The sequence below is a fragment of the Neofelis nebulosa genome, chromosome 1 (genome assembly GCF_028018385.1).
Source record: "Neofelis nebulosa isolate mNeoNeb1 chromosome 1, mNeoNeb1.pri, whole genome shotgun sequence".
NCBI lineage: Eukaryota > Metazoa > Chordata > Mammalia > Carnivora > Felidae > Neofelis > Neofelis nebulosa.
The window spans coordinates 77,205,590-77,224,721 of record NC_080782.1 but is presented as its reverse complement, the minus strand read 5'-3'; the positions used below and the strand labels follow the sequence as shown (position 1 = coordinate 77,224,721).

The 19,132-nt window shown below is 36.6% G+C and overlaps 1 non-coding gene across 1 annotated transcript; it reads left to right on the top strand.

Annotated features, from left to right (window-relative positions):
* The first annotated feature begins 933 nt into the window (after positions 1-933).
* LOC131489561 (U6 spliceosomal RNA) lies at positions 934-1,037 on the top strand. Its single transcript, XR_009250656.1, has one exon. It is a non-coding gene; the product is annotated as a U6 spliceosomal RNA (small nuclear RNA).
* The last annotated feature ends 18,095 nt before the right edge of the window (positions 1,038-19,132 follow it).

Below are 19,132 nucleotides of genomic sequence, written 5' to 3'. Positions count from 1 at the left end.
ACAAAATAAAAGTAAAGTTAAAGACTTGGCATTAAAAATTTAACTATTAATTATAATATTTATTAACAGTATTGCAAGGTATAATTTTTATAAAAGTGTACTTCCAAGATGAAGTAGTCTTAGATATAAATGGATGAGTATAGAAAACAATCCTTCTATGTTTGTCACATTAAAAAGAATCTATGTTGCTATTTCAAAATTTACATCTCAGATCCTTTCCACTAGTAATCCTTAAGGAAGTAAAATAGTGAAAAATGAGTATTATGTATTCATTAAATGCCAACTATGTGGCACTGTACTCTTTGCTTGGAATTCAAATATGAAACACATTCTCCTTGCCTTTAAGGAGAGTATTTGGGAGTAAGCAAAAAATATACACATAATTCCAATTCAACATAGTAATTATTAAGCAAGTATGTAAGAAATATACAAGAGACTAAATCCTTCTCTCTTAGAGCTTCCACTTGTCCTTTTTCATAACAGTTTCTTTTTATTGTTTTTAAAGGTGTGCAAATTACAACAAAGGATATAACTTTCCTATGAATTATTTTTCTTTTTGCACAGCAGCCTTGAGTTTTAAACAGGGCAAGATTCTGAGACAATACCACAAGAGTTTATCTCCTATTCTGTAAGTTATATTGCCAACCTCTTCTAATTGGCATGAAACTAAATAAAAATAGAAGAGTTAGCAGGTATTATACACTGAGTTCTTTAGGTTGTGGGCTCTACTGACCTACCTAGAAAAAATGGGTATACAAAGGTAAAATCCAGCTAATATTCCACACACAGAGCAAGGCACCTTGGCTTTGGATCTTGTCTGTGAACTTTGTTAAATTCAGGTAAAGATTCCTTATGGACTAATGACAGCCCTAAGTTTCAGGGCCTCCATTAGTGGGCATGCTATAAGAAATCTGCTTCTATAAAAGATCCCTAGTGTTTGGTTGGCAGCACATACACAAAATTGGAATGATTCAGAGAGCTTAGCATGGTCCCTGTTTAAGAATGACATGCAAATTTGTGAAGAATTCCATATTTTTACATACCTTATTCACGAATAAGAATTAATATTGTAAAACTGGCCACACTACCCAAAGTGATCTACAGATGCAACATAATTTCCATCAAAATGTCAAAGGCATTCCTCACAGAAATAGAAGAAAAAATTCTAAAATTTGTGTGGAACGGCAGAAGAACCTGAGGAGTGAATACAATCCTAAGAAAAAAAGAAAAAGGCTGAAGGTATCACACTTCCTGATTTCAAACTATATTTCAAAGTGTTAGTAATAAAAACAGTAAGGTGATTGCACAAAACCCAGACACATAGTTTAATAGAACAGAATAGAAAGCCCAGGATTAAATTCTAGCATATATGGTCAACTACTATGTGATAAGGGAGCCAATGAGGAGAGGATAGTGTCTTCAACAAATGGTGCTGAGAAAACTAGAGAAACACAGGTGGAACAAGGAAACCTCTATCTCATACCACTCACAAAAATTAACTTGAAATGGATCAAAATCATAAACATAAGAATCGATACCATAAACTCCTAGGAGAAAACATAAGAAACAAGCTCATCAATATTGGTCTTGGCAATGATTTTTTTTTTGACAGGACACCAAAGTACAAACAACAAAAGCAAAAATTGATGAAAGGGAATACATTAAACTCAAAACCTTCTGCATGGCAAATGAAACAATTAAAATGAAAAGACAATGTACAGAATAAAAGAAATTTTCCACAAACAATATACTGGATAACAGAGCACCTGGGCAGCCCAGCCGGTTAAGCATCCGACTTGGGCTCAGGTCATGATCTCATGGTTTGGGGGTTCAAGCCTCACATCGGGCTCTGTGCTGACAGCTCAGAGCCTGGAGCCTGCTTCAGATTCTGTGACTCCCTCTCTCTCTGCCCCTACCCTGCTCGTGCTCTGTCTCTCTCTCAAAAATAAATAAACATTAAAAACAAATTACTTAATTAAAAAAACAATATATTGGATAGGGGGTTAATGCCCAAAATATATGGCAAACTCACAGAACTTAATAATAATTTTAAAAATCTGATTTAAAATTGGCCGAAGAACTGAAACATTTTTCCAAAGAGGGCAAAAAAAGGCCAAGAGGCTCGTGAACAGATGCTCAACATCACTAATCATCAGGGAAATGCCTATCCAAACCACAATGAAATTTTCACCTCACACCAGTTAGAGAGTATCTATCATCAAGAAGTCAAGAACAACAGGTGTCAGCAAGGACATGGTAAAAAGCACCCCTTCTACACTGTTGATAAGGATGTAAGTTGATCTAAACACTATGGAAAACCATAAGCAGGTTCTTCAAAAAATTAAAAATATGTCTACCATATGATCTGGCAATTCCACTTCTGAATGTACATTCAGAAAATTAAACCTGGATTTCAAAGAGATATACCACTCCCATTTTTATCATAGCATTATTCACAATAGCTGAGATTTGGAAACAACCCATTAATGGATCAAAAACATATGGTGTATATATATTCACAATGGATTACCCTTGCCATTTTCTGCAACATGAACGGGCCTTGAACACATTATGCTAAGGTAAGTCAGACAGAGAAAGGTAAGTACTATGTGATATAATTTGTATATGGAATCAAAAAAAAAAAAAAAAAACCAAACCTTTAAAAAATTAAGAATACAATGGTGGTTACCAGAATATGGTGGCTGGGAAGATAAGACCGATAGTGTTTAAAGGTATAAACTTGTAATGATTAGGGGCGCCTGAGTGGCTCAGTCAGTTAAGGGTCTGGCTCTTGATCTCAGCTCAGGTCATGATCTCGCAGTTCGTGGGATCAAGCCCCATCATAGGACTTTGTGCTGACAGCACAGAGCCTGCTTTGGATACTCTCTCTCCCTTTCTCTCTGCCCCTCCCCTGCTCGCTGTCTACCTCTCAAAATAAATTTTAAAAATTAAAAGAAAAATAGTTTAAACCCTTTAATGAGTAGTAAAGCCATAGAGATCTAATGTACAATATAACGAATGTAGACAATATTATACAATAATTATATGTGATAAACATTACAGTGCCAATCATATTACAATATACAAATATATCAAAATAACTCACTGTATACCTTAAATTTACACAATGTTATATGTGAAATTTAGTCAATAAAAAAGACACCTATATCAACAAAACAGAATAGAGTGACAAAAAATAAACCCACACATATATGGTCAATTAACTTATGACAAAGGAGACACAAATATACAATGAGGAAAGGATACGCTCTTCAGTAAATAGCACTGGAAAAACTGGACAGCCACATACAAAAGAACATTTATGGACACTTTTGTTACACCATATACATAAACATTAACTCGATATAGAGTTAAAGACTTTACATATCCACCTAGTGTGATTAGACTTAACGCACCACTTCACGCAAACTCTAACAACAGCATAATTCTTTCATACTCTAACCCAAGTTGTATGCAAAATACCTTTTCCTGACTTCCTTGGTAGTGATTAGACATACTAGAAGGCTTGAAAATTAAGTGCAGATAATTGTTAAACAATGTCTTGCTTTAAAACTATCCTGCCCCAGGGTGTAAAGGCTTTGTTCTTCTATAGACAGTTTTGAGACAAACACTGGAATCAAAGATTGGCAGGTCCTCAGGAGGCCTGGATTTCTTATTTGTCTGCTCTTTGCCAGCCTTTCCCATGGGACACTATATCACCTGCTATCATTCAGGGGCCCTCATTGTATTAAAAATATTCTGAAGCATTAAGAAGACCAAGAGAGACAAACTTCCATTCTATATATATTTTTTTAAGTGTTTTTTTTTTTAATTTTTTAATGTTTATTTATTTTTGAGAGAGAAAGAGACAGAGTGCAAGCAGGGGGAAGGGCAGAGAGAGAAGGAGACTCAGAATCTGAAGCAGGCTGCAGGCTCTGAGCTGTCAGCACAGAGTCCGATGCGGGGCTCGAACTCACGAACTCTGAGATCATGACCTGAGCTGAAGTCAGACACTCAACCTACTGAGCCACCCAGGTGCCCCTATATTTTAAAACTTTTTAATGTTTATTTATATTTGAGAAATAGAGACAGAGTGTGAACAGGGGAGGGGCAGAGAGAGAGGGAGACAGAATCCAAAGCAGGCTCCAGGCTCTGAACTGTCAGTGCAGAGCCCGATGCAGGGCTCGAACCCATGAAGCCCGAGATCATGACCTGAGCCAAAGTTGGACTTTTTACCAACTGAGCCACCGAGGAGCCCTTCCATTCTATACTCTACCAAGGGTTTCCCTAATTTCCATTTTCTAATGTGAGAAATGCTCCCAGTTCTACCTAGCACCTTGAGGTAACTGAGGCATTGATGGATCTTCTTAATCTTCTGAACAGACTTATCATAGGAGCTTGACCTTCCCAATTGCACAGGAATTGCTTTCATCTCTATCACAAGGGGATTCAGGAAGAATATAATTCATAAGGTTTCCTAAGAATCCAACTCTGAATGAAATTAATGAGGAAAAATCTAAATTGTCCATGGATCAAAAAGGAAGCAAATACTCTTAAAAAGCTTTCTCGGGGCGCCTGGGTGGTTCAGTCAGTTAAGCGTCCGACTTCAGCTCAGGTCACAATCTCACGCTCCATGAGTTCGAGCCCTGCGTCGGGCTCTGGGCTGATGGCTCAGAACCTGGAGCCTGCTTCTGATTCTGTGTCTCCCTCTCTCTCTGCCTCTCCCCCGTTCATGCTCTGTCTCTCTCTGTCTCAAAAATAAAACGTTAAAAAAAAAAAAAAAAAAAAAAAAGCTTTCTCACCAATAGCTAGAAATATCTTTAGAATGGTCTCAGCTTTTTGCATTACTGGCCCATTCTCCAAGCTCCAGCAGTGATGTGGAGGGGCCTCCCTAGGCCCTTCCTCAGGATACAGTTTGCTCTCATACCTCCCTAAGAAACTGATTTTAATCAATGATATTTCCAGGATTCAAACCTGATTTCTGCCAAAGACTACATTTTGGTCGGTTGGTTGGTTGGATGGTTTTTTGGCAATATCAGCTTGACCAGAACCGATCTGTGGACATATTAGGCTTAAATTTGACATTGTTTTCAACAGACTATAACATACAAAGGCTCATCTATGGGGTCAGAAAATAAAATAATATGTGATGAGCACTGGCAACAAGCATAAGTATATATTGGAAAGCAAATAGTTTTAGACACTGAAATGCCTTAAGATGAGTATTGTTAACCAGATGGGGATTCACATACAGGCAACGAAACTTGAATACTTAGAGTAAGGAATGTGGAATAAAATAAAATGTGCAACCACATACTAATGATAAATTAGTAAAAGTAAGGTAAAAGTAAAATAGAGTAATTTGAATTAAAATAATTTGAACAGAGTTCAGTGATTACTTTTTAAATAAACACTCATGGAGCAAATACAATTTATAAGAAAATATATTGAGAGTAGTATATGTAGGATAAGAATGAACAAAGAAAAAAATATTTCCACAGAAACTAAGAGGTACTATATTTCTTAAATGTTTACATTCTAAAGAGATAATTCTCAGGTCCTTGAGAAATCTGTTTCTGGCCTATGAAGCTAACAAAATGTTTATTTTGCTTCTGAAAAAAATAAATATATATTTCCAAAAGATAGTGAATGAACCTAAAATTACAGGTTTTTAAAGTAAATCCTCTAATAAAAGAGAGGAGAGAGAAGTCCCTCCTCTCATTTTCAGTATGAAAAACTAAGCCTCTTATTTTTAATTTGTATTTGTCATTACACTACCAAGTCCTACTGCAAGTTCTGAGGTTCCACAAACAACATAAAATCATTGCTCTTAAAGAATTCACATTGCATCAGAATAATAGTTTAATCTGAGCACTATGTTCTTTGAGACCATAACATATTAAAATGTTAGTAGAGACCGGCAAATATGAATGTAGCGGATATGGCAGGGCATTCAACATCCGTTTGATTTTCCCCTAGTGTATTTTCTGCACTAAAGAATCGCTAAGCTGAAAACTAATCATCCACACTCCCTTGCAGCTACATTTCAAAGGCAGCAATGAAGCAGAGACCATTTCTCCGTTTGTTGATTGCTGTTCTCAAGTGACATTACAGAGGCACTACAGTGGTTTGTAATGACATATAATTGTCTATATGTTGGCATTATGAGTTTCAAGAGGCAGATGTGGTGGAGGGGGCAGGGTGGGAAGTTGATATTTTCTATCATAGATTGAAACTAGGACAGTGAGTTCTTGAGTCTAACAATTTCCAAAGCAACATCCTGATACTCCACCTTACCAGAGGGAGAATTTTACCCAAGTACCCATTCAGTGATCTTGTTCAAAAAGATATTCCTGGTGTCCAGAGCCATTCCTACAGCCCCTTCAAAATTTTGTAAGACATAAATTCTCCCTAGGCTAAATCTATTTCTATTTAAAAGCTCTAGAGTAGGGCCTGTTTCCTATAATTTAGTCTCTGGTCTTAAGTCAAGTGTTTTATTTTGTTTTAATTGGTCTTTTGCATACTGAAAGCACTAATACAGAAACCTAACAATAATATGGAGAAAAGAAGTATCCTTCCAACCAGGTTTTATTAAAATATTAATCCAGGATGAGACACCCAAAACTATAAATGTTCTTAAAAATTACATTTATGGGGCGCCTGGGTGGCTCAGTCGGTTAAGCATCTGACGGTTAAGCATCTGACTTCAGCTTAGGTCATGGTCTCATGATTCGTGGGTTCAAGCCCTACATCAGGCTCTGTGCTCACAGCTCAGAGCCTGGAGCCTGCTTCAGATTCTGTGTCTTCTCTTCTCTCTGCCCCTCCCCTGCTCATGCTCTGTGCCTCTCTCTCTCTCTCAAAAATAAATAAACATTAAAAATTTTTTAAAATTACATTTATAATCATATATTTGTTACTTTAACAAGTACAGTATATCTTAGGCTCATTAAAGTCAATAGTTATTTTCTCTTTACAACGTTTTACATATGATTAACATGCAAGATCAAAGATAAATATAGATATAGCAAATATAAATTCAGAAATGTTTTCTCTTTTTAATCGTTATTTTTTTTAAACAAGGCAAACAGTAAAGAAATATAAGTAGGTCAAAAAATTCAGAGTTAAGTATACTGCCCTCTTATTTATTCCATTATTTGCAAAGTAGCAAAAGCTACCTCTTGTGTCACAAGACCATTTTACCAACTAATAAGCTTATGGCAATAGCTCATGACCTGGTTTAAACAACAAACCAAAATATTTTTTTAAGTTCAGTACATACTGTAACAAAACTAGTTTTAAACACAAAGGATAAAGGCAAACTATAGATTTCAAGAACATACTTTTTTACTCATAGTTCATGCATATTCAATTCCATCGGTATGGATGCTTATGAAATAGAAGCATAACTGCAGATAAATATAATTGATTTATAAAGCAGTTTTTAACAAAGGCCAATAATGAACATTAAGAATCCTGATAAATATTTCATCTCTAGACTCCCGGGGAAGATGGCAGAATAGAAGGATCCTAAACTCACTTCTTCCCATGGACCCAACGAGATAACACCCCATCAGTGTAAACAATCCAAAAAATGCCTGGAAGACTGGCAGAACAAACTATCCGCAACTAAATGCAGAGAAGAGGCCACACTGAATGCTGATAAGAAAAGCAGAAAATGCCAGCAGGAAACAAACTGGCCCATAAGAATGTCCTTGGAAGGGAAGATCACTGCAAGCATGGGAAAAGGAAAGGAGAAGACCCTACCCTCAGGCACCTCAGTATTGGGGGACCAGAAATGAGAAGATGAATCCCCATGACCTTTGGCTTTGAAAACCAGAGGATCTTAGTTTTGCAAGTTTTTATAATCAGTGGGGTTTAACACCTGGAACTTTTAAAGTGGTGGCTCAGCTCTGGGAAACCCGGTGGGCAACAGGACACTGAGTCCCAGCCCTTAAAAAGACAAAAGAACAAATAAGCTGGCTGAGAAACAGCACAAGCTGAGTAGTTTTAAAATTAACTGAGGAATACAGGAAGGAAATCTAGTTACTAATCTTGATATGTGCTGGAGGGGCAGGGATCTTCAGGAGACTTCTCCAAGAACAAAAGAGCTGGCATGCACCTTTTCCCTTCCCCACCCCACAGCCTACATACCCGGACCCTGTAGGAACCAGCAAGAACACTCTCTACTCCCACACTCTCCTTCAGATCCAGTGCCTCCAACCAGGCTTCCACAGGAGTTCTCCAAAAGGGCTACATATCCCCTCCCGCTGCTACTAGCACAAATGTTACTAGCACCGTGTGCTCCACCCCTGGTCTCCTGTACACCTGCCCCCTCCAACACACCCTCAACAGGAGTCCATCCACAGCAGCATCACAAATTTGACATCTTGTAAGCAGCCTGACAGAGGCCTGCACTGCTCCAAACTGACTCCTTCTCTGGGGAGAAAGGAAGATCATCACACACACCAGCTCCACTGCAGCCCCAGCAGTGGGCTGGGGACAGATATCTTGTCCCACTGCAGGACCCACTCACCAAAAAAAGTAACTCAAGAGACAACACAGGGAGAGTGCCCGTGGTTCAGTGTGACAGCAGCTCTGACAAATGCCTGATCTGATCCAATTCAAGCCCAAGGCAGCCCCAGACTAGCCTATTAACAATACAGGGACCAAACCCTGTCCACAACAGGCAAAAAGCACCATTGAAGATGATGGAGCAGAAGGGAAAAGTGGCTCAACCAAAACAGCATCATACACAAAACACACATGGGACACTTCCCAGCGGTGCCAGGTTCTGGGGAACAGGGGACACTACACTGCAGGGCAATACAGGACCTTTTCTTCACAAGGCCACAATTTTTTTTTTTTTTAGAGACAGAGATAGAGCATGCATGTGGGAGCACGAGTAGGGGAGGGGCAGAGAGAGAGGGAGAAAGGAAATCCCAAGCAGTTTCTGTGCTGTCAGCACAGAGCCCCACATGGGGCTTGTTCTCACAAACCCGTGAGATCATGACCTGAGCTGAAATCAAGAGTTGGACGCTCAACCACGTGAGCCACCCAAGCACCCCAAGGCCACTACTTTCAAAAGCAAGAGACACACTTGACTTTCCTAAAGAATAGAAACATACACAGAGTATTAGATGAAAGGGAAGACAGAGGAACATGTCCCAAAACAAAGAACAAAGAAATGAAGCTCGCTTCATTTAGCAAGCGAGCTAAATGAAACAGACACAAGCAATATGCCTGAATTTAAAGTAAAGGTCATAAAGATACTCACTGGACTTGAGAAAAAAATTTGGGACCTCAGACCTTCAATAAAGACAAAAAAAAAAAAATAAAAGAACTAAGCAGAGATAAAGAACTCAGTAACTGAAATAAAAAACACACTAGAGGGAATCCATAGTAGTCTAAAAGAAGAGGAAGAATGGATCAGTGACCTGGAATGGAATGCAATGGAGTGAATGGAAAGCATTCACACTGAACAGGACAAAAATAAAACAATAATAAAAAATGAGAACAAGTTAAGGGAACTCAGCAACACCATCAAGCCTAATACCATTCACATTATAGAGATTTCAGAAGAAGAGAGAGAAAAGGGGGCAGAAAATTTATTTGAAGCAATAATAGCTAAACACTTCTCTAATCTGAGAAAGGAAACAAATCTAGATCCAGGAGTCAGAGAAACCCCCAACAAAACCAGCCTAATGAGGTCCACAACAAGACACATACTAATTAAGATGGCAAAAAATCATGATAAAGAGAATTTCAAAAGCAGCAAGAGGAAACAAAACAGTTATTACTCGAAGGTACAGATATTTGCTAGTATCAAGTAGTAGTCAATGATCATTAAATATTTAACCTATTATTAAATATGACTTATTTAACTGTCAGCAGCAAACAGAGGAGTAAAAATGATTAAATATTACCATACTCATAACTTCTGTGTTGTTTGGAAAGTAAAAGAGGGAGTTAAAAAGGGGAGAAGAGCATAAGGAGAGATTATAGATGACAGAAGTAAAAAACAAACAAACAAACAAACAAAAAAACCCTACAGCCATGGATATCTACCTAACATTATATATTCACTCCCGTAATTGTTATTTTTCTATCTTGCATATATTTCAATCAACTACTCCTGCACAAATAATTCCTATAACATATATGAAATTTTAAGAACATAATGTTTGGTTTTCTTGAAACTTCATGATGATTATAACTTCCCCAGGAGATAATGTAGAATATGGTAGCATTTTGTAAATATAGATAGGAGAAAAATCAGCCTCTGAATTTGAAATTTCAATAATAAATAGCTGAAGATTAATATTTGTACTGTATGCCCTCGGTATTGTCTGAAATTTTTCCAAATGCATATATCACATTTGAAAATAATTTTGATCATCTAAGAAATTTATATATAAAAAGTCTTTATACCATTGTTCACAGTTGGGACTCACAGAACTGTAAGCCGAAGGTTTCTACCACACACTTCAGCTTCCCTGTTTGCCTACAGCATGACATGGTGGAGGAAAATATTTTCTATAATCCTTCCAGAGACAGATAACATATGTGCATTACCTATCACTTTTCTACACAAATATTCTTTGCTGTTGAGACAAGGAAACTGAAGGACTCCCTAAAATTTTGTTTTTTGCTCCTTTTCCTGCTTCTATTCTTGCTAGGAGCTGTACCCTTACCCCACTTTACACACGCCTTGTAATGCAAATAGCATATGTCTTCCTTGTAAGGGATAAGGGGTTAATGATTTCTCTAGGGAACATCTAAGGAAGGACCAGATGAGAATGACCGGAGGAAGCAATCACATGGTATTCTAGACCAAGGCCATCTGCCTCCAAGGAATAACATCTGTGCCCTCATCTTTGTTCTAACCAGTTCCTGGATGCCTGAGGGGACACGTACACAAGACCATCTTCCTCAATAAAACCCCCCAGACCCTGAACAAAGACAAAAAGCATGTCCTTTCCTTTTGGAGTCTCCAGGACACTCTGTATCTCTCTGTATATATCTTCAATCAACTCTGCTTTCACCTCCTGCTGGTTCACATTTGATTTCCATCCTGCGTGAAGACAAGGACTCTGTTGGCTGGTCCTCTGGGATACCCCTCTGGGTCCTCGGACATGGCCTGCCTACATCACTATGAGTATCTTTGTTTACTTAATATATCTTAAAAAGTAATACTATATACAGTATAAACAGAGCTACTTCATTTAAATGTCTTTAAAGTACTTTATCTATTATATGGACTTTACACATGAATCATGATTTTAAAATAGAATCTTACACTCCTTTTTGCAGGGAACTAAATAATACCAGGAAAATGTGATTAATGTGTAATGTCAATTCTGCTGATTAATATGAGACCTCCAGAAGAGTTATGTTGTATTTTTATGTCACCTCTGGTGAGGACATGAAAATTATGGCTAAGATTAAGGAATATAAGCCCAATGGTCCATCCTGATTCCTGCATGTTCAGTGGATCGCTTGCAGGGTCACAGGTCAAAAGTTTGCCCAGCTGACAACAAGATTCAAAGAAAACCAACAAAAGGAAACAAGCTCCAAATGGTACAGCTCCGTGGCCAGCTCATAGTGCTCTTTAGTCACAGTTGGTTTTGTGAGCAACTCAGAGAAAAGACCTTGTCATGTTGGCTTTATTCTGCCTTGTTATCATCCTCCAAACAACACTGAGCAGTGGGTGATGCAGCAATCTTTCCTCCCTGTCACCTATGAGAAAGCTGGAGTTTTCATCTTCTCTCTTCCATGAAGTACTCAAATATCTTTTTTTCTGTTGACAGCTTGATCTTCCCGGCCCCCTCTCAGGATGGCTTTCTGTTTCATTCTGTACTCAGACACTTTGTATCAAAAACCAGAAAAGGACTCAACTGCAGAGTTTGGGCAGGATATTTGTGTTATTTTCAAAACTAAATTGCATTTCTGTAGGTAAATTTGTTATTTTGTTGTTAACATATAGTGTGTTTATTGCCTATGGTTAACAAATGTCTGTAGCACTCTGGAGGGAATAAAAAAGTCTCTTACTTCACATAATCCACAAAAAAAAATACAGTTCTCTAGCTGGCTATATACTAAATAGTTTTTAGTATATTTAGTACATATTAAAGGCTAGCTTATACCAAATATTTTACAAATCATTTACCAATAATTTGCCTGCGTGATCTATGAGAACCAGTGCCCTCTCTTAAAATTCTCACACTAAAATGAATAGCCAATGACTTATTTTGACACTCCATTTTTAAGAGTAAATAAGTAAAAAATGGGGCTACTGATCTTGTTAAAGATGAGATAAATATTCTGTGCCTTTGAAATTACAAAATTTCATTTACTGAATTGTCCTATTTTACTTGAGCATAAGAAACTAAATCAGCTGAGTAAATGCCATCAACCAGCCAGGTTATTGTTTTTGGCAATATTTTGGATTGGACTTATCTGATTATGTCAAAATTATTATTATTAATTATTATTATTATTAAGTCCAAATGATCAATGAGTCTACACACGTCTCCTCTGAGTAGTTTCTAGCATGAGAAACAAAATAAACTTGGAGTGATTCTCTGCTCCATGATGCAGACCCTCCTAGGTTCCTAGTGTAATCGTTTCAGAGATTATTTATCTTATCTCCACCTCCATACAGACTGGACCCTTGCTTTGAATGATATATCCTTTCCTCCCTTCTGGTGATCTAAGTGCATTTTAAGTCAAATTGGCACAGGTCCTCGCTCCTCAATCTAATCATGAAGTCTCCTTCCATTATTCATTCTATAAACTCATTTTGAACTTACTTTCTCAATTTAACAATTAAGTATTTATTACTGAATTTCCTGAATTGTACATATTTTCTCCAAATAATGTGTTTTATTAGAATATAGGAACCATAACTTTGTTTTCTAATATACACCAAAATGACTACCATAAGGCTAAGCCTATTGTGAGAACTCAGTAAATCTGTTCATTTGATAGCTGTAAAGTTAGCCAAGAAACACTGGCTCCATTATGTGGAATTTAATAGTCCAGGACCAGATGCTGCTTTAAAAATTTCAGTTTGGGGCACCTGAGTCGCTCAGTCGATTGACAATCTGACTTCAGTTCAGCTCATTTTCTTGCCGTTGATGAGTTCGAGCCCCACATTGGGCTCGCTGCTGTCAGCATAGAGCCTGCTTTGGATCCTCTGTCGCCCCCTCCCTTACCCCTGCCCCACTTGCACTCTCTCTCTCAAAAAATAAACATTAAGAAAAATTTTTAAACAAATTTCCAGTTTAATCTTTAAATAGAACATTCTAGGGGCGCCTGGGTGGCGCAGTCGGTTAAGCGTCCGACTTCAGCCAGGTCACGATCTCGCGGTCTGTGAGTTCGAGCCCCGCGTCAGGCTCTGGGCTGATGGCTCGGAGCCTGGAGCCTGTTTCCGATTCTGTGTCTCCCTCTGTCTCTGCCCCTCCCCCGTTCATGCTCTGTCTCTCTCTGTCCCAAAAATAAATAAAAAACGTTGAAAAAAAAAATTAAAAAAAAAAAATAAATAAATAGAACATTCTATATCTGGACCTACCCAGGAATCCTGCCATGTATTAAAATCTATTTTTATGAATAATTGTAGAAGACATTGTTGATAAATGGTTTTGTGCTCAGTTGTTCTGGGAAATGCCTAACATTTACAAATAATGCAATTTACTTTTCTAATGGATAACAGGCTTTTTAAAAGCTAATGCTAAAACTTGTTTACATAAAACTGCTTTGTCCAAAAAATCTGATGTTCAACTAGAAACATACATTTTACTTGATCTCCATTAGCAGGTTTCAGCCCAAAAAGGTTCCTTTTGATTCCTCAAAAGGAATTAAGCTGACATATGCTTTATAGTAAATCATTTTAACATGTTTCTCATGTATTATATCATATTCCAAAAATTGCAACGAGCCTAATAATCATTAAAAAATTATCTTGAATAAATGAAGAAATCAGTTCTCTCCTCTCTCACCTAACTGATTGCTGCTCAAACATTCTATAGATTCATGTAGGTATCTTACATTTATGACAATTCAGTAACTTAATTTGATTGAACTTCTTGATACTATAGCATATACAGCATAAGGTGACCAGTTGTGCAGTCACCTTAACATGCATTTTCATAGTATCCCTCGTTTCCCCTTAATTATATTTATCTTCTATTATTTATTTTTATAAAGTAAAAATAAAGATTGATTAGATATGCCTGTATTTACTTAATGTCTTTTTTTTATTCTAGGGGTCATAAGGGTACAGTTGTTTACCTTTATATCCTTAGTGCTTAAGACTCACATGCACAAAACAGGTTCTCAACAAATATTTGTTAAAAATGAATAAAAAAAGAAAGTCTGGTTTCAGCTCCAACTGCAAAAAATTGGACTCCATCCTTAAATTAAGAGAAAGGTGCAGAAACTGAAAATCAGTGATTTTTGTGGATCAGAAAACTGAGATCACAGAGCAAAATGCCACCCCCGTCCAGACATCCAGAGTAATGCACATGCAACCAGACTTGTTCAGCAGAAGCCACTGAAGCCATACACTGGTAGAGATATTTAAGTGATAATTTTGGCAAGTTACCAGAAGCTCAATGAGAGTGAAACATTTCTAGGGGCTGCATTTTTTTTTTTTTTTTTTTACTGGGGCGAGAGGATGTGTTCACATATAACCTAGGCTTTCCTTTTAGGACCTCATTGTGGTTTCACAATAAGGAAATATTGAGAAATATCCCCTTGGTCCAGGCTGGGGAGAGGAAGAATAACTACTGTGAAACATAAGCAGATATATCCATAACAAAAGGACTTTATCAGAACACAATTCTGAAACCTTATGCCAGGCATAGGATGATAATTCCTCCACTCTCCAACCCCTCCAGACTTCCTGTTTTACTTAAGAGGATTAAAAAACAAAACAAAACAAAACAAACAAACAACAAACTATAACAGAGAACTTCAAACACACACACACACACACACACACACACACACACACATTTGGCACATGACAGGAGAAAAAAGTTATATATAGTTATATATCACAAGAGGAGTAACAAAAACACTTGTGAAGGCTAAAGCCCCAAGACATAGTCACTAAATCAGAGACTAAATCAGAATACTTTAGAATGTTCAACCTCACATCCTGCCATTGTGCCAAGTCTCCAGTATAATAATAGTGTATTACAAATGAAAGAGTTGGAAGATATGTACTCTCTTTGAGTAACAGTACAGAGCTAAGTCTCAAGGACAAGGAGAATTGCCAAAACAAGGATATTTGAGCAATTTGAAGACTCTGGTATCTATAACTAAAATGAACATTAAAGCTAGCCTGACTCCTAGCCAGATCTTGATCTATGAAAAAAAAAATTGACAAGTTGAACTTTATGAAAATTTTAAAAAGAAATTATTATACAAAAGACACTGTTAAGAGAATGAAGACAAGCTACAAGCTTGGAAAAAATATGTGCAAATCACATGTATGATTTGTATCCAAAATATGCAAAGAACTCTTGAAATTCAACAATAACAAAAAACTTAACTGAAAAAAATGGGCAAGAGATCTGAAAAGACATTTCAACAAAAAAGATACATAGATGGCAAATAAGCATATGAAAAGATGTTCCCCTCAGATGAACATATGGGAAGGAAAAATGAAAAAAAAAAAAAAAACGAGAGAGAGGGAAGCAAATCATAAGAGACCTTCAATGATGAGAATAAACTGAGGGTTGATGGAGGGAGATGGGGATGGGCTAAATGGGTGAAGGGCATTAAGAAGGGCACTTGTTGATGAGCACTGGGTGTTACATATAAGTGATAAATTATTAAATTTTACTCCTGTAAAAATAAATAAAGTGTAGAATAATGCAAGATAATTTAAGATAAAGAGAGGGATACGAGAAAAGAACCAATTAAGCATGGCACTCACCCCAATCATCATTCCTACTGTTAGCAGACCCAAAATAAATTGTGTGTTTTAAGGTTCAAAAAAAAACTTGTCCCCATTCTTTTTCATTAGGAAATTTCAAATTAAAGATATTAGGAAGACAACTACATACCTATTAGTGTGACTAAAATCCAAAAAAAGAACAATAGCAAGTACTGATGAGTAATGGGAATTCTCATTCATTGCTAGTTGAAATACAAAATGGCATGGCCACTCTGAAAAACAGTTTGGTAGTTTCTTAGGATAAACATAATCTTAACATATAATCCAACAATTGCACTGTCAGATATTTATCCAAGTTTTTGAAAATTTAAGTTGACAGAAAAATATGCATTATAAAAATATATATGTAACATGATTCATAATCACCCAAAATTAGAAACAACAAAGATGTCATACAATAGGTGAATGAAAATAGAAACAATGAAGTATTATTTAATATTAAAGTTAATGAGCTATCAAGCTATGCAGAAACATAGATAAATGCATATTGCTAAGTGAATGAAGTTAAAGACTATATATTGTATAATTCCACTTGTATGATATCCTAGAAAAGGTAAAACTATAGTGAAAGCAAATAATTTTTACCAGGGGTTTTGAGAAAAAGGAGGTTGAATAGATGAAAGGGGACTTTTTAGAGTGGCAAAATGATTCTCTATGCTACCCTAATGATGGATACATGACACCATGCATTTGTGAAAACCCATGGAACTTTACCACATAAAGAAATGAACCTTAATTATGTAAATCTTAAAAATCCTTCAGGAGGTTGGAAAGTCTCAGGATGAAATTCGGACTTTGACAACACAATCTAACAATATGACAAATCTATAAATAGCCTCACCAAAGGGATATGGGGAAAAGGAAGTTCCTGGTGCAAGGAATTTTGGAAGTAATTGGTGACTGCAAGACCAAAGCCAAAGGAACTGTATAAAAGCAATGTCCTCCAATTTGTAAAGTTGTGTCCCCTGCATTACAGTTTAACAATTTGGAAAGCGCTATACGTGTACATAAACTGAAAATTAATGTTTAAGAGGATGATAGGAGCCAGGTTCCCACTGTAATGGGAGGTTAGAGACATGTGAGGGAAAAAGTAAAGAATGCTTCATATGGTACTGGTAGAGTTGGAAACATCAGTATGAACTCATATTTAGCTTAACGTAGATACAAATGAGTACATGCAGAAATACAGATGCACACGGGTTCATATACACACATATTTCTTTGCTCTGTGAGCTGAAATGCATGGAAGCAATGATACACAAGTAGCACTAAGCACATCTAATACTCATATCTTGGTTTTGAATACTATTCTCCAATAAAAGAAACCAAGGTCTTTTGGAGAAATTGCTGAGTCTAGGACTGGGATAGGAAATACATAAGATAAAGCCTAAACATCTTATAATAGCATAAAACATGGAAGTGCCAAAAACAAACTCTGAAATAATGGGGGTGTGTCAAAAGAGGCAGGAGCCAAATGAAAGACTTCCCAGTAGCCAAAGCCAAAAAAATCTGAACAACCAAATTAATAAAATGGTATTAGATTATAACCTAGTGTGTAGAATATATATCCATGAGTCTAAACAGATACAAACGACTGGATAAACAAATAAGTGGGGAGAACAGACCTTTGCAGAGAATTCTAAATAATTTATGCAGATACTCACCCCTGAAGAAGGTGGAACATAACTCCTTATTCCTTAAATGTAGACTGTACACTTTCAAAGATTACAGTAAAGAGGCAGGAGCTGAGTAAATTTACATTGGAGAAACAAGGTATACATTATCTTAGCCAGGTAATGCTAACATCAACAGTGATAAAGTATGTCATTAGCATGTACTCTTCTTATGATATGACCAAAATAGCACTTTCCTTCTGTGGTCTTTCTCATAAAAACACATAAACTTGGCCTAATCATAGAAAAACATAAATGGATCCCGAATGAAGGCCATTCTACAATACCTGGCCATACTCTTTAAAACTGCCAATGTCATCCAAAACAAGGAAAGTCTGAGAACTGTAACAGTCTAGAGGAGACTAAGGAGATAGACATAACTACTAAAGATAACGTGACATCCTAGGTGGAATTCTCATTTAAAATGGTTACTAAGTAAAAACTAAGGAAACCTGAAAAGTGTACGGATTTTAGTTAATAATAATTTATCAATACTGGTTCATTAGATCTGACATATTTATTAATAACATGTTAACAAGAAGGATATCTGAGTGTAGGATATATTATAAGTTGGTATTAACTTCTCAATTTTTATAATCATTCTAAACCCATTCTAAAATAAAAGCTTGGGGCGCCTGGGTGGCTCAGTCGGTTAAGTGTCCGACTTCGGCTCAGGTCACGATCTCACTGTCCATGGGTTCGAGCCCCACGTCGGGCTCTGTGCTGACAGCTCGGAGCCTGGAGCCTGTTTCAGATTCTGTGTCTCCCTCTCTCTCTGACCCTCCCCCGTTCATGCTCTGTCTCTCTCTGTCTCAAAAATAAATAAATGTTAAAAAAAAATTAAAAAAAAAAATAAAATAAAAGCTTATTTAAAAATGAAGTTCACAGTATGGTTAACTGTAGTCACATTGCTACTAGATCTCCAGGGATCTGGTGGAAGTCTTCTGACTTATAAAAATGGTGTATCATTCCATCAGTTAAGAACTTTAATTCTTTTGGCAATTCTTTATAATATTCAGGATATAGTTGTTTTATTTTTTTTTTGTAGATTTAGCTCTATTTCATTTTCTGATGTTATTTTAAATGTGTTTTTGTTTCATTTTCTCATTATTCCTTGCTAGCATACAGAAATATATTTGATTTTTGTATACTGATATTGAAAACTTGCTAAGAAACTTACTGAACAGTTTTAGTTGTTTTTTTGAAAATTGCTTTTATATAGAGATGAATATATGGGAAGAAAAAAAACCAGAAAAACATAACTTTGTGTCTTGCTTTCCAAAATTGATTCCTTCCCCCCACCCCCCACCCCCACCTTGTACTGGACAAAAACTTTAGTATAGTGTTTAAAGTAAATGGTGCAATCAGACATCTTTGTCTCTTTTCTAATCTTGGGAAGAAAGCATTCCTGTTTTTACTAAGTGAGATGTTAGTTCTAGGATTTTTGTAGATGTTCTTTATCAAGATGCTTTCTATCCTTAATTTGTTCACAATT